This window comes from Mesoplodon bidens (genome assembly GCF_964165515.1).
Source record: "Mesoplodon bidens genome assembly, chromosome: 2".
Taxonomy (NCBI): Eukaryota; Metazoa; Chordata; class Mammalia; order Artiodactyla; family Ziphiidae; genus Mesoplodon; species Mesoplodon bidens.
The window spans coordinates 75,019,316-75,040,526 of NC_138177.1; positions in this window are offsets into that span (position 1 = coordinate 75,019,316).

A 21,211-nucleotide genomic window follows, 5' to 3' on the forward strand; every position below is an offset into this window, starting at 1 on the left:
GTGAGGAGATGCTGGCACAGGACATTACCTGTTTTCAGAGTCCCTGCCAAGCCAGTTAAGGTTGGATTTGCATTTGGTTGGGAAATGACTGAATCAGGCCAGTTTTGGTAGCTCCGCTTCCCCCTGGGTGGGGCAGCAAACCCCAATAAAAAGGGCCTCTGCTGCACGACAGCTATCTTCCTTCTGCTCGAGTTCCGATTGACTTTGGAGAACCTGGTGAGTCTGATTCTTCAATTCAACTTTGGTCCTGGGCCCCTGTATGTTGAGTTTATGCTGGAGACAGCAAATTTGATGGGCCCAAAGTTATGATCATGGGTGTAATGTTCCTTAGTGGTTGGGAACTTGGAATCTGGGCACAATGTTCTATTGTATTTAGTAGATTTCTGAAACCTAGTTTGAATTCCTCTATTGAAATAGAAATTAACAGGAAATTTTGACATGAAGGGATAAAGAGTAAAGTATTTACATTTTTCTCTACCTTTCCCTCAGACCTCTGCTGTGATTTCAGAGGCATTTATCTTAGAAGGTGTGATGCCCTTACGTTCATCCTGATTGCCCTTTGCTTTGTACATAAGTAATCCTGTCGGGACCTCATAAGAAAAAATGGTGATAGAAATTGCTTGTGAGCTTGCCCAGGATTCTAGAACTTGTGATGGCCGTTTTTGAAGATAACGTTTTCATTAAAAAAAAAAGTAGAAGAAAGAAACCAAAAGAGAAAACATTGCTTGTTTCTTTTAAACAAAGCTATTTTCTTTGGAAATGTTGTATGAGTAAGAGAAGGTTTTCTCTGGGCTGATGAATAGATTTGCTAAAGAACGAGAGAGAAGTCAGAAATTCATTAAAAGGTATTAAAGAGATTAAAACCCATACTTAGAGATTGGAGGGATACTGTCTATTTGAGTTATAAAAGCTTTGACTCTTCTCTCTGAAGGAATTCCTTCTTGTGAACACGGTCATATACTTACTTTCAGATATTAAGACTCCAGAAAAATGTCTTCTCAACAGCAGCAATGCAAGCAGCAGGAGAAGCAAACTCCAGTGTGCCCAACTAAGTGCCCGGATCCTTGCTCACCTACCAAGCCTTCAGACCCTTGCCCACCTATAAAGTGCACTGAGAAATGCCCTCCTGGGACACCTCCCCAGCAATGCCAGCAGAAGTGCCCACCCAAGAACAAGTAACAGCTTCAGCTTTTATCTGCATCTGGAAAGGATAAGGACAATCGGCTCACCTAGTTCCACAGCTCCACCTTCATCTTCTCTTCAAAGCCTATCATGGATACAGAAGAAGCTTTCCACCCTTCAGCCTGCAGTGTGAGTGTGGTGATTCTTGACGGTCAGAGGTTTCCTACCTGAGTCTGCTATGCTGCTTCCCTCTGGGAGGTATTCAAGAAAGCATCACAGAGCCTCAGAAGGAAGAGCAGTATCTCTCCTCCTGGGTACCCTCTGAGGATTCTCTCACTGTCTTCTGTGTCTGTCTGTCACCTGGGCAGCGGTTTCTACCAGATGAGCAATTGTTACTTATCCTCCATTTCCTGAATAAAACACACTTCATTTTTGTGATGGTAAAAGTATTTTCTTTCTTTTAAAACCTGCATTTAGCCATATCATACCATAATTTTGGTTGATTTCTATCCTTTTTCGATCCAAATTTCAGGCTCTCACAACCAGTGTTATACGAATTTTGAGTTATATCCATGATTATTTGTATATAATTTCAAATCCAGGTTATTTTCTTAATCATTGTTTGATTCATTTGAGCAACAAATTATTTAACTCCTCAGAAGTTCAATCCCTTTATTAAAATGTGGGGAAAATCACATAAACAGTGCCAACTGGCTTAGGCATAAAATTTACACGAATGTGTGTAATTCAGTTACCAAAATGCCGGGCACATAACTGGCACTTTGTGAGGTGGCCAATCACCATTGTCTCTGTCATCATGCCTGTAACCACCATCACCACCACCACAATGTTTGCTCTAGAAGGAAAGAGGTTCAGACATACCTAGTACAGCACATAAAGAGATTCTTAAACTATATTACACTTTCATATTCTGTGTTCCAATTCTTTTCCAAAATAACAGTATTTATAATATCATATGAAATATTAAAGGCTTTGGGAAATTATTGGGATATTCTGCATAAAATTATAGTAGTTCTGAAAACATGGGCAGTACAAATAAAGGGAAGTTTCAAGGGTCCTTACCATGCACAGCGCTGCCTGCTCTCCATGTGCACAACACGTTCTTCTTACTGCAAAACTCAACAACCTCAGTGTCTTATTATATTTTTTCACGTCTGAAATTACTTTCTTGACTGATTTGACCCCACTTTTGAGGTACACTGGGGATTCCACTCTTAATCTAGATTTACAAAATGACTGTTGCTATGCAGCTTGCTTTCTAAGTGAGTAGCTTACAGGTCCAGTAAGCCGTGAAAAGGGATGTGTTCTTTAAGCATATCTCTTCTTGTGGTCCTAGAAGTAAAGGAGTCCAAGATGCCAGAACTGCAGGAAAAAAACGATGTCCCGATTACTGCCCGATGCTTATGAGACAACTGTATGAGTGAGATATCCACACTGATATTTGGGAGTTGTCTCTCCTGTAGCTAGTGTTATTTGACCTGACACAGAAATTAGTGTTTGAGAAGGGATGCTTCTGTAACATATCTTAAAATTATGGCATTGGCTTAGAGTCTGGAGGTGGTAAGCAAGGAATCTGATATTGGAAGCCATAAATGTGGTGATACATTTTATTCAATGGGAAAATATTTGCAGTAAGTTTTGTCCATGGTATTCTGAGAGGCAGACCAAATATTGGTCACTTGTTGACTTGATCGGGGTATTTCAATAAATATATGTTCAGGAAAAATATTCTGGTTGGCAGGTCAGAAATAAAAAAAAAAATGAATAGGAAAAAGTACAGTCCAGATATTCAAAACCTTGTTGAATTAGGAAAGTCAACACTCGTAAACCGTAAAGAGTAAGAGATGAGGTTAGAAGTGGTTTTGAACTTGAAGTCCAATTTCAGTTGACTGTAACAAGAGAGAAAAGAGACAGAAGTTGTAGTCTTTCCAACTATGTGCCAGGCAGCCTCATGGTAGTTAAATTATGTTCAGGGACCAAGGCAGCAATTTAATCAGGCCAGAAAATTACTTCCAGAAAAGGACCTGAGTGTGGTCCCTGGGACACAGAAATGATTGGAGGAATGAATGGTGTCCGGTGTCTAATAAGTTTTTGAGGGAAATGACAACTAAATAAACTATGTGCCAAAACGAAAAAGACTGATTTTTCAAGAATTGTAATGACATTCCAGCCCTCTTTCCCCAATTTATACCCTACCACTTTCAGATGTGGTCAGTACAGGTGACTAGAAGGGATTATCCACTGTGAGAGGGATACACGGCCCACAGAGAAGAATTGTTAAGGGAAGCTCTCTCAGAGAACAGTATCAGAGCGTAAGAGAGGCAAGGAGCAGAAGGAACCCAAAGATTCTCAAACTTTGTTACTGTTTTGTAGGAGGGTTCTTCTTTCATCTTTTCCATCCGGAATTTTTGAGGTATAATTGACAAATTAAATTGGACATATTTACGGTGCATAATGGGATGATTTGACATATGTGTACTTTGTGCAGTGATTACCACCATTGGTCACTTAATACATGAATCACTTCAACATTAACCATTTAAATATGTCTATGTCTGTGTATTTCTGTGTGTGTGTGTGTGTGTGTGTGTGTGTGTGATGAGAATGCTTAAGGTCCATTTTCTGAGCAAGTTTAACTACACAACTGAGTGTTATTAACTAGACTCACCATGATGTTCCATAGACTCCCAGAGCTTCTTCATCGTATGACTGCAGGCTTGTATCCACTGCCCAACATCTCCTCTTTTGCTGAACCCTTCAGCCCCTGCTGACCACCAGTTGACTCTGTTTCTGTGACATCTATGAGTATAGAAACACACTCTTAAATAAACAATGGCTCGAAGAAGAAATAAGAAATACATAGAAAATTCTATGGGGTGAATGAAAATGGAAAGAAAACATAGAAGAAATTTAGGGATAAATGTAATGCAGTGCATAGAGAGCACCTTAGGGCTGGAGGCATCTATGTTGCAAAAGATAAAAGATCACAAATCAGTAACCTGAAAGACATGTATGCATGTCTGTGGGTTTGTGAAACTAGAAAACTCCTAACACTAAATACAGCAAAATATAAGCAGTGATTTTTCTTGGCAGTTTATTAGATGTGTTCATTTTTGAACAACTTTATGTTTTCCCAATTATAAATTATATACTGTAATTTCATTTTTATAACCAGCTATTATAATATTTAAATTTTTTATAGTAGTGAACATGTGGCTGAGCTTGAGGGACAGGTTAGGTCCTGGACTTCTGGCACATGCTTAGCTGGTGACTCTTCGGAAATCTCAAGTGTCTCCTCTTTCTCTTTCTCTCCTCTTCACCTCCTCTTCTTCCTCCTTTCCCATTATAAAACGACATTCCTCAGAAGCTTGCAGATTAGTTGCTCAAGACACGTTACTAGGCCAGTTCTTCCTTCTGACTGCAGGTAGAATTATGAAAGCTATGAAAGGATTCTTACTAAATGCATGGGCAACATGTCAAAGTACCAACTTGGACAGTTATGTTGTATATATGGGGCAGTGAAGGTAATATGGCAGGTTGAGGGTTCTGGAGGGTTGAAAAAGAAGACAGAGAATAAACAGTGAAAAACTTTTTCTATTACTGTCTTCAAAGGCATAAAGCATGTTTGGAAGGAGCAGAAGAAAGCAAGTATATCAGTTGAGACGTAAGCCCATATTTCATCTAGATTTCAGACCTTAATGCTCTGACCTTCTCTCCACTCCCAACCCCACTCTCAGTCACTTATATGTGACGCTGTGAGTCTTATATGTTATCTTATATCTATTTTTGGTTTCACACAATTGAAACCTGATATTTACTTATGGAGTACAAGGGATTTATTTCCTGCTAAAGGAATTTTAAGCACACGACAGTGGTCTAGGGAAGTGTTCGTGTCAGGTGAGAGGGACATCCTGATTCCATGAAACATGTGTTCCCACATTCCACAGTAATATAAAATGAGAGTTGCAAATTATTTCTAAACCAGACAGGGCCCTTCACCACCCATGGCCCATCACAAGAAGCTTCAGGGCCCAAGGGGACAGCAGAGAAAAGAGTAGTGTTCAGGTCCAGGAGAGAAGAGAGAAACTATAGAAGAACTGTTGACAGCTAAATTCTGAAAAGGTAGAAATAAGATATTTGGAGAACATGCTAGGGCTCTGGATCCTGACTTCAGTTATTTGCTACAAGTTCATTATATTTGTCATAATTCCACATCAGATGTGTCACGTAACATTAGTAATTTCTACTTTAACTTCACTTTATAATAATTTGGAAAATTTGTAATTTTAATTGACCTTAGGTAATCATGTACATGATAAGGCAGATGAAATATTCAAATTAAACATTGCAAAATATAAATATATATATACATACAGAAATATGTTACAGAAAGTGAGAGACAGTGAGAGAGAGAGAGAGAGTGAGAGAGAGAGAGATTGATTGAGAGAGATAGAGAGATTACAAAGTTTGGCAAACTCAAAATCTGCAGAGCTGAAAGACTTCTGGAAGCCCATGCAACAGGAGAATCATCTTTTACCTCGGTGATGGCCAGCCTTGTTCTATTCAGGCGGTCAGTGGATTGGAAGAGGAATTCCCACCCTATACAGGGCAACCGCCTTTACTCAGGCCACTGATGTAAATAATACTCTCGTGCAAAAGCATCCTTACAGAAACACCCAGAATAATGTTTCAGCAGATAACCGGGGACCATATGCCAGGGAAGGTGACCCATAAATTAACCACCAAACTTTTCTTCCATCACACTGACAAATTGTATGAAGAATGTAGAGCAGGAAATACGCTTATTTGACATATGTTCCACGGTGAGCGAAATGGAAAATGTAAAACGTAGGTTAAAATTTTAACAAAATTATTATTAATCATGAAGAAGTTTTATATGAATGGCAATGAACTTCAGTGACTGCATGTTTAAAAAAGGGATATCAACTTTCTCTTGAATTTACCCCTAGATTTGATGTGAAACAACATGTATTTAAATAATTCATAAATAATAAATACATATAAAATTAGAGACTTGAATGGCATTGCCTATTAGATAGGGTTTTCCAAAAATTTCAAAAGGATAGGAAGCTAGAATCCTTAAACACCCCCCTGAGCTTTCTTCAAAAGTTGAAGAAATCCAAAGAGGTCCTTTGGGAGAAATTAGGTAAGAGCAGGTGGTATATCACGTTTGGGAGGTATGAGTTAAAGGCTTGGTTTGTACTGTAGGTCTAAGTTGTGATCTGCCAGCTGATTGGAATTATGGTAGGTGATGCTATGCACGTAGTGACCTCCTTGTGGCCGGAAGTGAAACAGATTTACAAAATTCATAGGAATGTGACTGCTGGATGTTCTTAATTTGAAGGAGCAAAGCAATGAAAGGTGGTCCCTTGAGGTCATCACTTTATTAAACGTATCTAAGTATCACGGTGGGAAGTCATGGGAGATGATCTGCAACCCTCCTTCAGTCCATTTTAGAAGAGAAGATACTTCACTTAGCAAGCCGTGGATCAAGAGGAAATGCATTATAACAAGTGCTTGAGATAAAGAGAAAGGGGTCACCAGGTAGCCAGGCCCTTCTCAAACCAGCATGTACAATAAAATGGCCACCAGTTCAAGTGCAACTTGGCAGGCAGATGTAGAAGTCAAGGAAGGTGAAAGATAGAAAAGGGTCATCTTCCCCAATCAAGACATGGAATCTTTGTCTACAAGTTAGAGAAGCTTCGAAATCCTCCCACCGCCATAAACCACTGAAACGGAGAAATAAGGCAGGGACTCTGTGAGTCATGAGAACATAATCTAGTGAGGAGATGCTGGCACAGGACATTACCTGTTTTCAGAGTCCCTGCCAAGCCAGTTAAGGTTGGATTTGCATTTGGTTGGGAAATGACTGAATCAGGCCAGTTTTGGTAGCTCCGCTTCCCCCTGGGTGGGGCAGCAAACCCCAATAAAAAGGGCCTCTGCTGCACGACAGCTATCTTCCTTCTGCTCGAGTTCCGATTGACTTTGGAGAACCTGGTGAGTCTGATTCTTCAATTCAACTTTGGTCCTGGGCCCCTGTATGTTGAGTTTATGCTGGAGACAGCAAATTTGATGGGCCCAAAGTTATGATCATGGGTGTAATGTTCCTTAGTGGTTGGGAACTTGGAATCTGGGCACAATGTTCTATTGTATTTAGTAGATTTCTGAAACCTAGTTTGAATTCCTCTATTGAAATAGAAATTAACAGGAAATTTTGACATGAAGGGATAAAGAGTAAAGTATTTACATTTTTCTCTACCTTTCCCTCAGACCTCTGCTGTGATTTCAGAGGCATTTATCTTAGAAGGTGTGATGCCCTTACGTTCATCCTGATTGCCCTTTGCTTTGTACATAAGTAATCCTGTCGGGACCTCATAAGAAAAAATGGTGATAGAAATTGCTTGTGAGCTTGCCCAGGATTCTAGAACTTGTGATGGCCGTTTTTGAAGATAACGTTTTCATTAAAAAAAAAAGTAGAAGAAAGAAACCAAAAGAGAAAACATTGCTTGTTTCTTTTAAACAAAGCTATTTTCTTTGGAAATGTTGTATGAGTAAGAGAAGGTTTTCTCTGGGCTGATGAATAGATTTGCTAAAGAACGAGAGAGAAGTCAGAAATTCATTAAAAGGTATTAAAGAGATTAAAACCCATACTTAGAGATTGGAGGGATACTGTCTATTTGAGTTATAAAAGCTTTGACTCTTCTCTCTGAAGGAATTCCTTCTTGTGAACACGGTCATATACTTACTTTCAGATATTAAGACTCCAGAAAAATGTCTTCTCAACAGCAGCAATGCAAGCAGCAGGAGAAGCAAACTCCAGTGTGCCCAACTAAGTGCCCGGATCCTTGCTCACCTACCAAGCCTTCAGACCCTTGCCCACCTATAAAGTGCACTGAGAAATGCCCTCCTGGGACACCTCCCCAGCAATGCCAGCAGAAGTGCCCACCCAAGAACAAGTAACAGCTTCAGCTTTTATCTGCATCTGGAAAGGATAAGGACAATCGGCTCACCTAGTTCCACAGCTCCACCTTCATCTTCTCTTCAAAGCCTATCATGGATACAGAAGAAGCTTTCCACCCTTCAGCCTGCAGTGTGAGTGTGGTGATTCTTGACGGTCAGAGGTTTCCTACCTGAGTCTGCTATGCTGCTTCCCTCTGGGAGGTATTCAAGAAAGCATCACAGAGCCTCAGAAGGAAGAGCAGTATCTCTCCTCCTGGGTACCCTCTGAGGATTCTCTCACTGTCTTCTGTGTCTGTCTGTCACCTGGGCAGCGGTTTCTACCAGATGAGCAATTGTTACTTATCCTCCATTTCCTGAATAAAACACACTTCATTTTTGTGATGGTAAAAGTATTTTCTTTCTTTTAAAACCTGCATTTAGCCATATCATACCATAATTTTGGTTGATTTCTATCCTTTTTCGATCCAAATTTCAGGCTCTCACAACCAGTGTTATACGAATTTTGAGTTATATCCATGATTATTTGTATATAATTTCAAATCCAGGTTATTTTCTTAATCATTGTTTGATTCATTTGAGCAACAAATTATTTAACTCCTCAGAAGTTCAATCCCTTTATTAAAATGTGGGGAAAATCACATAAACAGTGCCAACTGGCTTAGGCATAAAATTTACACGAATGTGTGTAATTCAGTTACCAAAATGCCGGGCACATAACTGGCACTTTGTGAGGTGGCCAATCACCATTGTCTCTGTCATCATGCCTGTAACCACCATCACCACCACCACAATGTTTGCTCTAGAAGGAAAGAGGTTCAGACATACCTAGTACAGCACATAAGGAGATTCTTAAACTATATTACACTTTCATATTCTGTGTTCCAATTCTTTTCCAAAATAACAGTATTTATAATATCATATGAAATATTAAAGGCTTTGGGAAATTATTGGGATATTCTGCATAAAATTATAGTAGTTCTGAAAACATGGGCAGTACAAATAAAGGGAAGTTTCAAGGGTCCTTACCATGCACAGCGCTGCCTGCTCTCCATGTGCACAACACGTTCTTCTTACTGCAAAACTCAACAACCTCAGTGTCTTATTATATTTTTTCACGTCTGAAATTACTTTCTTGACTGATTTGACCCCACTTTTGAGGTACACTGGGGATTCCACTCTTAATCTAGATTTACAAAATGACTGTTGCTATGCAGCTTGCTTTCTAAGTGAGTAGCTTACAGGTCCAGTAAGCCGTGAAAAGGGATGTGTTCTTTAAGCATATCTCTTCTTGTGGTCCTAGAAGTAAAGGAGTCCAAGATGCCAGAACTGCAGGAAAAAAACGATGTCCCGATTACTGCCCGATGCTTATGAGACAACTGTATGAGTGAGATATCCACACTGATATTTGGGAGTTGTCTCTCCTGTAGCTAGTGTTATTTGACCTGACACAGAAATTAGTGTTTGAGAAGGGATGCTTCTGTAACATATCTTAAAATTATGGCATTGGCTTAGAGTCTGGAGGTGGTAAGCAAGGAATCTGATATTGGAAGCCATAAATGTGGTGATACATTTTATTCAATGGGAAAATATTTGCAGTAAGTTTTGTCCATGGTATTCTGAGAGGCAGACCAAATATTGGTCACTTGTTGACTTGATCGGGGTATTTCAATAAATATATGTTCAGGAAAAATATTCTGGTTGGCAGGTCAGAAATAAAAAAAAAAATGAATAGGAAAAAGTACAGTCCAGATATTCAAAACCTTGTTGAATTAGGAAAGTCAACACTCGTAAACCGTAAAGAGTAAGAGATGAGGTTAGAAGTGGTTTTGAACTTGAAGTCCAATTTCAGTTGACTGTAACAAGAGAGAAAAGAGACAGAAGTTGTAGTCTTTCCAACTATGTGCCAGGCAGCCTCATGGTAGTTAAATTATGTTCAGGGACCAAGGCAGCAATTTAATCAGGCCAGAAAATTACTTCCAGAAAAGGACCTGAGTGTGGTCCCTGGGACACAGAAATGATTGGAGGAATGAATGGTGTCCGGTGTCTAATAAGTTTTTGAGGGAAATGACAACTAAATAAACTATGTGCCAAAACGAAAAAGACTGATTTTTCAAGAATTGTAATGACATTCCAGCCCTCTTTCCCCAATTTATACCCTACCACTTTCAGATGTGGTCAGTACAGGTGACTAGAAGGGATTATCCACTGAGAGAGGGATACACGGCCCACAGAGAAGAATTGTTAAGGGAAGCTCTCTCAGAGAACAGTATCAGAGCCTAAGAGAGGCAAGGAGGAGAAGGAACCCAAAGATTCTCAAACTTTGTTACTGTTTTGTAGGAGGGTTCTTCTTTCATCTTTTCCATCCGGAATTTTTGAGGTATAATTGACAAATTAAATTGGACATATTTACGGTGCATAATGGGATGATTTGACATATGTGTACTTTGTGCAGTGATTACCACCATTGGTCACTTAATACATGAATCACTTCAACATTAACCATTTAAATATGTCTATGTCTGTGTATTTCTGTGTGTGTGTGTGTGTGTGTGTGTGTGTGTGATGAGAATGCTTAAGGTCCATTTTCTGAGCAAGTTTAACTACACAACTGAGTGTTATTAACTAGACTCACCATGATGTTCCATAGACTCCCAGAGCTTCTTCATCGTATGACTGCAGGCTTGTATCCACTGCCCAACATCTCCTCTTTTGCTGAACCCTTCAGCCCCTGCTGACCACCAGTTGACTCTCTGTTTCTGTGACATCTATGAGTATAGAAACACACTCTTAAATAAACAATGGCTCGAAGAAGAAATAAGAAATACATAGAAAATTCTATGGGGTGAATGAAAATGGAAAGAAAACATAGAAGAAATTTAGGGATAAATGTAATGCAGTGCATAGAGAGCACCTTAGGGCTGGAGGCATCTATGTTGCAAAAGATAAAAGATCACAAATCAGTAACCTGAAAGACATGTATGCATGTCTGTGGGTTTGTGAAACTAGAAAACTCCTAACACTAAATACAGCAAAATATAAGCAGTGATTTTTCTTGGCAGTTTATTAGATGTGTTCATTTTTGAACAACTTTATGTTTTCCCAATTATAAATTATATACTGTAATTTCATTTTTATAACCAGCTATTATAATATTTAAATTTTTTATAGTAGTGAACATGTGGCTGAGCTTGAGGGACAGGTTAGGTCCTGGACTTCTGGCACATGCTTAGCTGGTGACTCTTCGGAAATCTCAAGTGTCTCCTCTTTCTCTTTCTCTCCTCTTCACCTCCTCTTCTTCCTCCTTTCCCATTATAAAACGACATTCCTCAGAAGCTTGCAGATTAGTTGCTCAAGACACGTTACTAGGCCAGTTCTTCCTTCTGACTGCAGGTAGAATTATGAAAGCTATGAAAGGATTCTTACTAAATGCATGGGCAACATGTCAAAGTACCAACTTGGACAGTTATGTTGTATATATGGGGCAGTGAAGGTAATATGGCAGGTTGAGGGTTCTGGAGGGTTGAAAAAGAAGACAGAGAATAAACAGTGAAAAACTTTTTCTATTACTGTCTTCAAAGGCATAAAGCATGTTTGGAAGGAGCAGAAGAAAGCAAGTATATCAGTTGAGACGTAAGCCCATATTTCATCTAGATTTCAGACCTTAATGCTCTGACCTTCTCTCCACTCCCAACCCCACTCTCAGTCACTTATATGTGACGCTGTGAGTCTTATATGTTATCTTATATCTATTTTTGGTTTCACACAATTGAAACCTGATATTTACTTATGGAGTACAAGGGATTTATTTCCTGCTAAAGGAATTTTAAGCACACGACAGTGGTCTAGGGAAGTGTTCGTGTCAGGTGAGAGGGACATCCTGATTCCATGAAACATGTGTTCCCACATTCCACAGTAATATAAAATGAGAGTTGCAAATTATTTCTAAACCAGACAGGGCCCTTCACCACCCATGGCCCATCACAAGAAGCTTCAGGGCCCAAGGGGACAGCAGAGAAAAGAGTAGTGTTCAGGTCCAGGAGAGAAGAGAGAAACTATAGAAGAACTGTTGACAGCTAAATTCTGAAAAGGTAGAAATAAGATATTTGGAGAACATGCTAGGGCTCTGGATCCTGACTTCAGTTATTTGCTACAAGTTCATTATATTTGTCATAATTCCACATCAGATGTGTCACGTAACATTAGTAATTTCTACTTTAACTTCACTTTATAATAATTTGGAAAATTTGTAATTTTAATTGACCTTAGGTAATCATGTACATGATAAGGCAGATGAAATATTCAAATTAAACATTGCAAAATATAAATATATATATACATACAGAAATATGTTACAGAAAGTGAGAGACAGTGAGAGAGAGAGAGAGAGTGAGAGAGAGAGAGATTGATTGAGAGAGATAGAGAGATTACAAAGTTTGGCAAACTCAAAATCTGCAGAGCTGAAAGACTTCTGGAAGCCCATGCAACAGGAGAATCATCTTTTACCTCGGTGATGGCCAGCCTTGTTCTATTCAGGCGGTCAGTGGATTGGAAGAGGAATTCCCACCCTATACAGGGCAACCGCCTTTACTCAGGCCACTGATGTAAATAATACTCTCGTGCAAAAGCATCCTTACAGAAACACCCAGAATAATGTTTCAGCAGATAACCGGGGACCATATGCCAGGGAAGGTGACCCATAAATTAACCACCAAACTTTTCTTCCATCACACTGACAAATTGTATGAAGAATGTAGAGCAGGAAATACGCTTATTTGACATATGTTCCACGGTGAGCGAAATGGAAAATGTAAAACGTAGGTTAAAAGTTTAACAAAATTATTATTAATCATGAAGAAGTTTTATATGAATGGCAATGAACTTCAGTGACTGCATGTTTAAAAAAGGGATATCAACTTTCTCTTGAATTTACCCCTAGATTTGATGTGAAACAACATGTATTTAAATAATTCATAAATAATAAATACATATAAAATTAGAGACTTGAATGGCATTGCCTATTAGATAGGGTTTTCCAAAAATTTCAAAAGGATAGGAAGCTAGAATCCTTAAACACCCCCCTGAGCTTTCTTCAAAAGTTGAAGAAATCCAAAGAGGTCCTTTGGGAGAAATTAGGTAAGAGCAGGTGGTATATCACGTTTGGGAGGTATGAGTTAAAGGCTTGGTTTGTACTGTAGGTCTAAGTTGTGATCTGCCAGCTGATTGGAATTATGGTAGGTGATGCTATGCACGTAGTGACCTCCTTGTGGCCGGAAGTGAAACAGATTTACAAAATTCATAGGAATGTGACTGCTGGATGTTCTTAATTTGAAGGAGCAAAGCAATGAAAGGTGGTCCCTTGAGGTCATCACTTTATTAAACGTATCTAAGTATCACGGTGGGAAGTCATGGGAGATGATCTGCAACCCTCCTTCAGTCCATTTTAGAAGAGAAGATACTTCACTTAGCAAGCCGTGGATCAAGAGGAAATGCATTATAACAAGTGCTTGAGATAAAGAGAAAGGGGTCACCAGGTAGCCAGGCCCTTCTCAAACCAGCATGTACAATAAAATGGCCACCAGTTCAAGTGCAACTTGGCAGGCAGATGTAGAAGTCAAGGAAGGTGAAAGATAGAAAAGGGTCATCTTCCCCAATCAAGACATGGAATCTTTGTCTACAAGTTAGAGAAGCTTCGAAATCCTCCCACCGCCATAAACCACTGAAACGGAGAAATAAGGCAGGGACTCTGTGAGTCATGAGAACATAATCTAGTGAGGAGATGCTGGCACAGGACATTACCTGTTTTCAGAGTCCCTGCCAAGCCAGTTAAGGTTGGATTTGCATTTGGTTGGGAAATGACTGAATCAGGCCAGTTTTGGTAGCTCCGCTTCCCCCTGGGTGGGGCAGCAAACCCCAATAAAAAGGGCCTCTGCTGCACGACAGCTATCTTCCTTCTGCTCGAGTTCCGATTGACTTTGGAGAACCTGGTGAGTCTGATTCTTCAATTCAACTTTGGTCCTGGGCCCCTGTATGTTGAGTTTATGCTGGAGACAGCAAATTTGATGGGCCCAAAGTTATGATCATGGGTGTAATGTTCCTTAGTGGTTGGGAACTTGGAATCTGGGCACAATGTTCTATTGTATTTAGTAGATTTCTGAAACCTAGTTTGAATTCCTCTATTGAAATAGAAATTAACAGGAAATTTTGACATGAAGGGATAAAGAGTAAAGTATTTACATTTTTCTCTACCTTTCCCTCAGACCTCTGCTGTGATTTCAGAGGCATTTATCTTAGAAGGTGTGATGCTCTTACGTTCATCCTGATTGCCCTTTGCTTTGTACATAAGTAATCCTGTCGGGACCTCATAAGAAAAAATGGTGATAGAAATTGCTTGTGAGCTTGCCCAGGATTCTAGAACTTGTGATGGCCGTTTTTGAAGATAACGTTTTCATTAAAAAAAAAAGTAGAAGAAAGAAACCAAAAGAGAAAACATTGCTTGTTTCTTTTAAACAAAGCTATTTTCTTTGGAAATGTTGTATGAGTAAGAGAAGGTTTTCTCTGGGCTGATGAATAGATTTGCTAAAGAACGAGAGAGAAGTCAGAAATTCATTAAAAGGTATTAAAGAGATTAAAACCCATACTTAGAGATTGGAGGGATACTGTCTATTTGAGTTATAAAAGCTTTGACTCTTCTCTCTGAAGGAATTCCTTCTTGTGAACACGGTCATATACTTACTTTCAGATATTAAGACTCCAGAAAAATGTCTTCTCAACAGCAGCAATGCAAGCAGCAGGAGAAGCAAACTCCAGTGTGCCCAACTAAGTGCCCGGATCCTTGCTCACCTACCAAGCCTTCAGACCCTTGCCCACCTATAAAGTGCACTGAGAAATGCCCTCCTGGGACACCTCCCCAGCAATGCCAGCAGAAGTGCCCACCCAAGAACAAGTAACAGCTTCAGCTTTTATCTGCATCTGGAAAGGATAAGGACAATCGGCTCACCTAGTTCCACAGCTCCACCTTCATCTTCTCTTCAAAGCCTATCATGGATACAGAAGAAGCTTTCCACCCTTCAGCCTGCAGTGTGAGTGTGGTGATTCTTGACGGTCAGAGGTTTCCTACCTGAGTCTGCTATGCTGCTTCCCTCTGGGAGGTATTCAAGAAAGCATCACAGAGCCTCAGAAGGAAGAGCAGTATCTCTCCTCCTGGGTACCCTCTGAGGATTCTCTCACTGTCTTCTGTGTCTGTCTGTCACCTGGGCAGCGGTTTCTACCAGATGAGCAATTGTTACTTATCCTCCATTTCCTGAATAAAACACACTTCATTTTTGTGATGGTAAAAGTATTTTCTTTCTTTTAAAACCTGCATTTAGCCATATCATACCATAATTTTGGTTGATTTCTATCCTTTTTCGATCCAAATTTCAGGCTCTCACAACCAGTGTTATACGAATTTTGAGTTATATCCATGATTATTTGTATATAATTTCAAATCCAGGTTATTTTCTTAATCATTGTTTGATTCATTTGAGCAACAAATTATTTAACTCCTCAGAAGTTCAATCCCTTTATTAAAATGTGGGGAAAATCACATAAACAGTGCCAACTGGCTTAGGCATAAAATTTACACGAATGTGTGTAATTCAGTTACCAAAATGCCGGGCACATAACTGGCACTTTGTGAGGTGGCCAATCACCATTGTCTCTGTCATCATGCCTGTAACCACCATCACCACCACCACAATGTTTGCTCTAGAAGGAAAGAGGTTCAGACATACCTAGTACAGCACATAAGGAGATTCTTAAACTATATTACACTTTCATATTCTGTGTTCCAATTCTTTTCCAAAATAACAGTATTTATAATATCATATGAAATATTAAAGGCTTTGGGAAATTATTGGGATATTCTGCATAAAATTATAGTAGTTCTGAAAACATGGGCAGTACAAATAAAGGGAAGTTTCAAGGGTCCTTACCATGCACAGCGCTGCCTGCTCTCCATGTGCACAACACGTTCTTCTTACTGCAAAACTCAACAACCTCAGTGTCTTATTATATTTTTTCATGTCTGAAATTACTTTCTTGACTGATTTGACCCCACTTTTGAGGTACACTGGGGATTCCACTCTTAATCTAGATTTACAAAATGACTGTTGCTATGCAGCTTGCTTTCTAAGTGAGTAGCTTACAGGTCCAGTAAGCCGTGAAAAGGGATGTGTTCTTTAAGCATATCCCTTCTTGTGGTCCTAGAAGTAAAGGAGTCCAAGATGCCAGAAGTGCAGGAAAAAAACGATGTCCCGATTACTGCCCGATGCTTATGAGACAATTGTATGAGTGAGATATCATCACTGATATTTGGGAGTTGTCTCTCCTGTAGCTAGTGTTATTTGACCTGACACAGAAATTAGTGTTTGAGAAGGGATGCTTCTGTAACATATCTTAAAATTATGGCATTGACTTAGAGCCTGGAGGTGGTAAGCAAGGAATCTGATATTGGAAGCCATAAATGTGGTGATACATTTTATTCAATGGGAAAATATTTGCAGTAAGTTTTGTCCATGGTATTCTGAGAGGCAGACCAAATATTGGTCACTTGTTGACTTGATCGGGGTATTTCAATAAATATATGTTCAGGAAAAATATTCTGGTTGGCAGGTCAGAAATAAAAAAAAAATGAATAGGAAAAAGTACAGTCCAGATATTCAAAACCTTGTTGAATTAGGAAAGTCAACACTCGTAAACCGTAAAGAGTAAGAGATGAGGTTAGAAGTGGTTTTGAACTTGAAGTCCAATTTCAGTTGACTGTAACAAGATAGAAAAGAGACAGAAGTTGTAGTCTTTCCAACTATGTGCCAGGCAGCCTCATGGTAGTTAAATTATGTTCAGGGACCAAGGCAGCAATTTAATCAGGCCAGAAAATTACTTCCAGAAAAGGACCTGAGTGTGGTCCCTGGGACACAGAAATGATTGGAGGAATGAATGGTGTCCGGTGTCTAATAAGTTTTTGAGGGAAATGACAACTAAATAAACTATGTGCCAAAACGAAAAAGACTGATTTTTCAAGAATTGTAATGACATTCCAGCCCTCTTTCCCCAATTTATACCCTACCACTTTCAGATGTGGTCAGTACAGGTGACTAGAAGGGATTATCCACTGAGAGAGGGATACACGGCCCACAGAGAAGAATTGTTAAGGGAAGCTCTCTCAGAGAACAGTATCAGAGCCTAAGAGAGGCAAGGAGGAGAAGGAACCCAAAGATTCTCAAACTTTGTTACTGTTTTGTAGGAGGGTTCTTCTTTCATCTTTTCCATCCGGAATTTTTGAGGTATAATTGACAAATTAAATTGGACATATTTACGGTGCATAATGGGATGATTTGACATATGTGTACTTTGTGCAGTGATTACCACCATTGGTCACTTAATACATGAATCACTTCAACATTAACCATTTAAATATGTCTATGTCTGTGTATTTCTGTGTGTGTGTGTGTGTGTGTGTGTGTGTGTGATGAGAATGCTTAAGGTCCATTTTCTGAGCAAGTTTAACTACACAACTGAGTGTTATTAACTAGACTCACCATGATGTTCCATAGACTCCCAGAGCTTCTTCATCGTATGACTGCAGGCTTGTATCCACTGCCCAACATCTCCTCTTTTGCTGAACCCTTCAGCCCCTGCTGACCACCAGTTGACTCTCTGTTTCTGTGACATCTATGAGTATAGAAACACACTCTTAAATAAACAATGGCTCGAAGAAGAAATAAGAAATACATAGAAAATTCTATGGGGTGAATGAAAATGGAAAGAAAACATAGAAGAAATTTAGGGATAAATGTAATGCAGTGCATAGAGAGCACCTTAGGGCTGGAGGCATCTATGTTGCAAAAGATAAAAGATCACAAATCAGTAACCTGAAAGACATGTATGCATGTCTGTGGGTTTGTGAAACTAGAAAACTCCTAACACTAAATACAGCAAAATATAAGCAGTGATTTTTCTTGGCAGTTTATTAGATGTGTTCATTTTTGAACAACTTTATGTTTTCCCAATTATAAATTATATACTGTAATTTCATTTTTATAACCAGCTATTATAATATTTAAATTTTTTATAGTAGTGAACATGTGGCTGAGCTTGAGGGACAGGTTAGGTCCTGGACTTCTGGCACATGCTTAGCTGGTGACTCTTCGGAAATCTCAAGTGTCTCCTCTTTCTCTTTCTCTCCTCTTCACCTCCTCTTCTTCCTCCTTTCCCATTATAAAACGACATTCCTCAGAAGCTTGCAGATTAGTTGCTCAAGACACGTTACTAGGCCAGTTCTTCCTTCTGACTGCAGGTAGAATTATGAAAGCTATGAAAGGATTCTTACTAAATGCATGGGCAACATGTCAAAGTACCAACTTGGACAGTTATGTTGTATATATGGGGCAGTGAAGGTAATATGGCAGGTTGAGGGTTCTGGAGGGTTGAAAAAGAAGACAGAGAATAAACAGTGAAAAACTTTTTCTATTACTGTCTTCAAAGGCATAAAGCATGTTTGGAAGGAGCAGAAGAAAGCAAGTATATCAGTTGAGACGTAAGCCCATATTTCATCTAGATTTCAGACCTTAATGCTCTGACCTTCTCTCCACTCCCAACCCCACTCTCAGTCACTTATATGTGACGCTGTGAGTCTTATATGTTATCTTATATCTATTTTTGGTTTCACACAATTGAAACCTGATATTTACTTATGGAGTACAAGGGATTTATTTCCTGCTAAAGGAATTTTAAGCACACGACAGTGGTCTAGGGAAGTGTTCGTGTCAGGTGAGAGGGACATCCTGATTCCATGAAACATGTGTTCCCACATTCCACAGTAATATAAAATGAGAGTTGCAAATTATTTCTAAACCAGACAGGGCCCTTCACCACCCATGGCCCATCACAAGAAGCTTCAGGGCCCAAGGGGACAGCAGAGAAAAGAGTAGTGTTCAGGTCCAGGAGAGAAGAGAGAAACTATAGAAGAACTGTTGACAGCTAAATTCTGAAAAGGTAGAAATAAGATATTTGGAGAACATGCTAGGGCTCTGGATCCTGACTTCAGTTATTTGCTACAAGTTCATTATATTTGTCATAATTCCACATCAGATGTGTCACGTAACATTAGTAATTTCTACTTTAACTTCACTTTATAATAATTTGGAAAATTTGTAATTTTAATTGACCTTAGGTAATCATGTACATGATAAGGCAGATGAAATATTCAAATTAAATATTGCAAAATATAAATATATATATACATACAGAAATATGTTACAGAAAGTGAGAGACAGTGAGAGAGAGAGAGAGAGTGAGAGAGAGAGAGATTGATTGAGAGAGATAGAGAGATTACAAAGTTTGGCAAACTCAAAATCTGCAGAGCTGAAAGACTTCTGGAAGCCCATGCAACAGGAGAATCATCTTTTACCTCGGTGATGGCCAGCCTTGTTCTATTCAGGCGGTCAGTGGATTGGAAGAGGAATTCCCACCCTATACAGGGCAACCGCCTTTACTCAGGCCACTGATGTAAATAATACTCTCGTGCAAAAGCATCCTTACAGAAACACCCAGAATAATGTTTCAGCAGATAACCGGGGACCATATGCCAGGGAAGGTGACCCATAAATTAACCACCAAACTTTTCTTCCATCACACTGACAAATTGTATGAAGAATGTAGAGCAGGAAATACGCTTATTTGACATATGTTCCACGGTGAGCGAAATGGAAAATGTAAAACGTAGGTTAAAAGTTTAACAAAATTATTATTAATCATGAAGAAGTTTTATATGAATGGCAATGAACTTCAGTGACTGCATGTTTAAAAAAGGGATATCAACTTTCTCTTGAATTTACCCCTAGATTTGATGTGAAACAACATGTATTTAAATAATTCATAAATAATAAATACATATAAAATTAGAGACTTGAATGGCATTGCCTATTAGATAGGGTTTTCCAAAAATTTCAAAAGGATAGGAAGCTAGAATCCTTAAACACCCCCCTGAGCTTTCTTCAAAAGTTGAAGAAATCCAAAGAGGTCCTTTGGGAGAAATTAGGTAAGAGCAGGTGGTATATCACGTTTGGGAGGTATGAGTTAAAGGCTTGGTTTGTATTGTAGGTCTAAGTTGTGATCTGCCAGCTGATTGGAATTATGGTAGGTGATGCTATGCACGTAGTGACCTCCTTGTGGCCGGAAGTGAAACAGATTTACAAAATTCATAGGAATGTGACTGCTGGATGTTCTTAATTTGAAGGAGCAAAGCAATGAAAGGTGGTCCCTTGAGGTCATCACTTTATTAAACGTATCTAAGTATCACGGTGGGAAGTCATGGGAGATGATCTGCAACCCTCCTTCAGTCCATTTTAGAAGAGAAGATACTTCACTTAGCAAGCCGTGGATCAAGAGGAAATGCATTATAACAAGTGCTTGAGATAAAGAGAAAGGTGTCACCAGGTAGCCAGGCCCTTCTCAAACCAGCACGTACAATAAAATGGCCACCAGTTCAAGTGCAACTAGGCAGGCAGATGTAGAAGTCAAGGAAGGTGAAAGATAGAAAAGGGTCATCTTCCCCAATCAAGACATGGAATCTTTGTCTACAAGTTAGAGAAGCTTCGAAATCCTCCCACCGCCATAAACCACTGAAACGGAGAAATAAGGCAGGGACTCTGTGAGTCATGAGAACATAATCTAGTGTGGAGATGCTGGCGCAGGACATTACCTGTTTTCAGAGTCCCTGCCAAGCCAGTTAAGGATGGATTTGCATTTGGTTGGGAAATGACTGAATCAGGCCAGTTTTGGTAGCTCCGCTTCCCCCTGGGTGGGGCAGCAAACCCCAATAAAAAGGGCCTCTGCTGCACGACAGCTATCTTCCTTCTGCTCGAGTTCCGATTGACTTTGGAGAACCTGGTGAGTCTGATTCTTCAATTCAACTTTGGTCCTGGGCCCCTGTATGTTGAGTTTATGCTGGAGACAGCAAATTTGATGGGCCCAAAGTTATGATCATGGGTGTAATGTTCCTTAGTGGTTGGGAACTTGGAATCTGGGCATAATGTTCTATTGTATT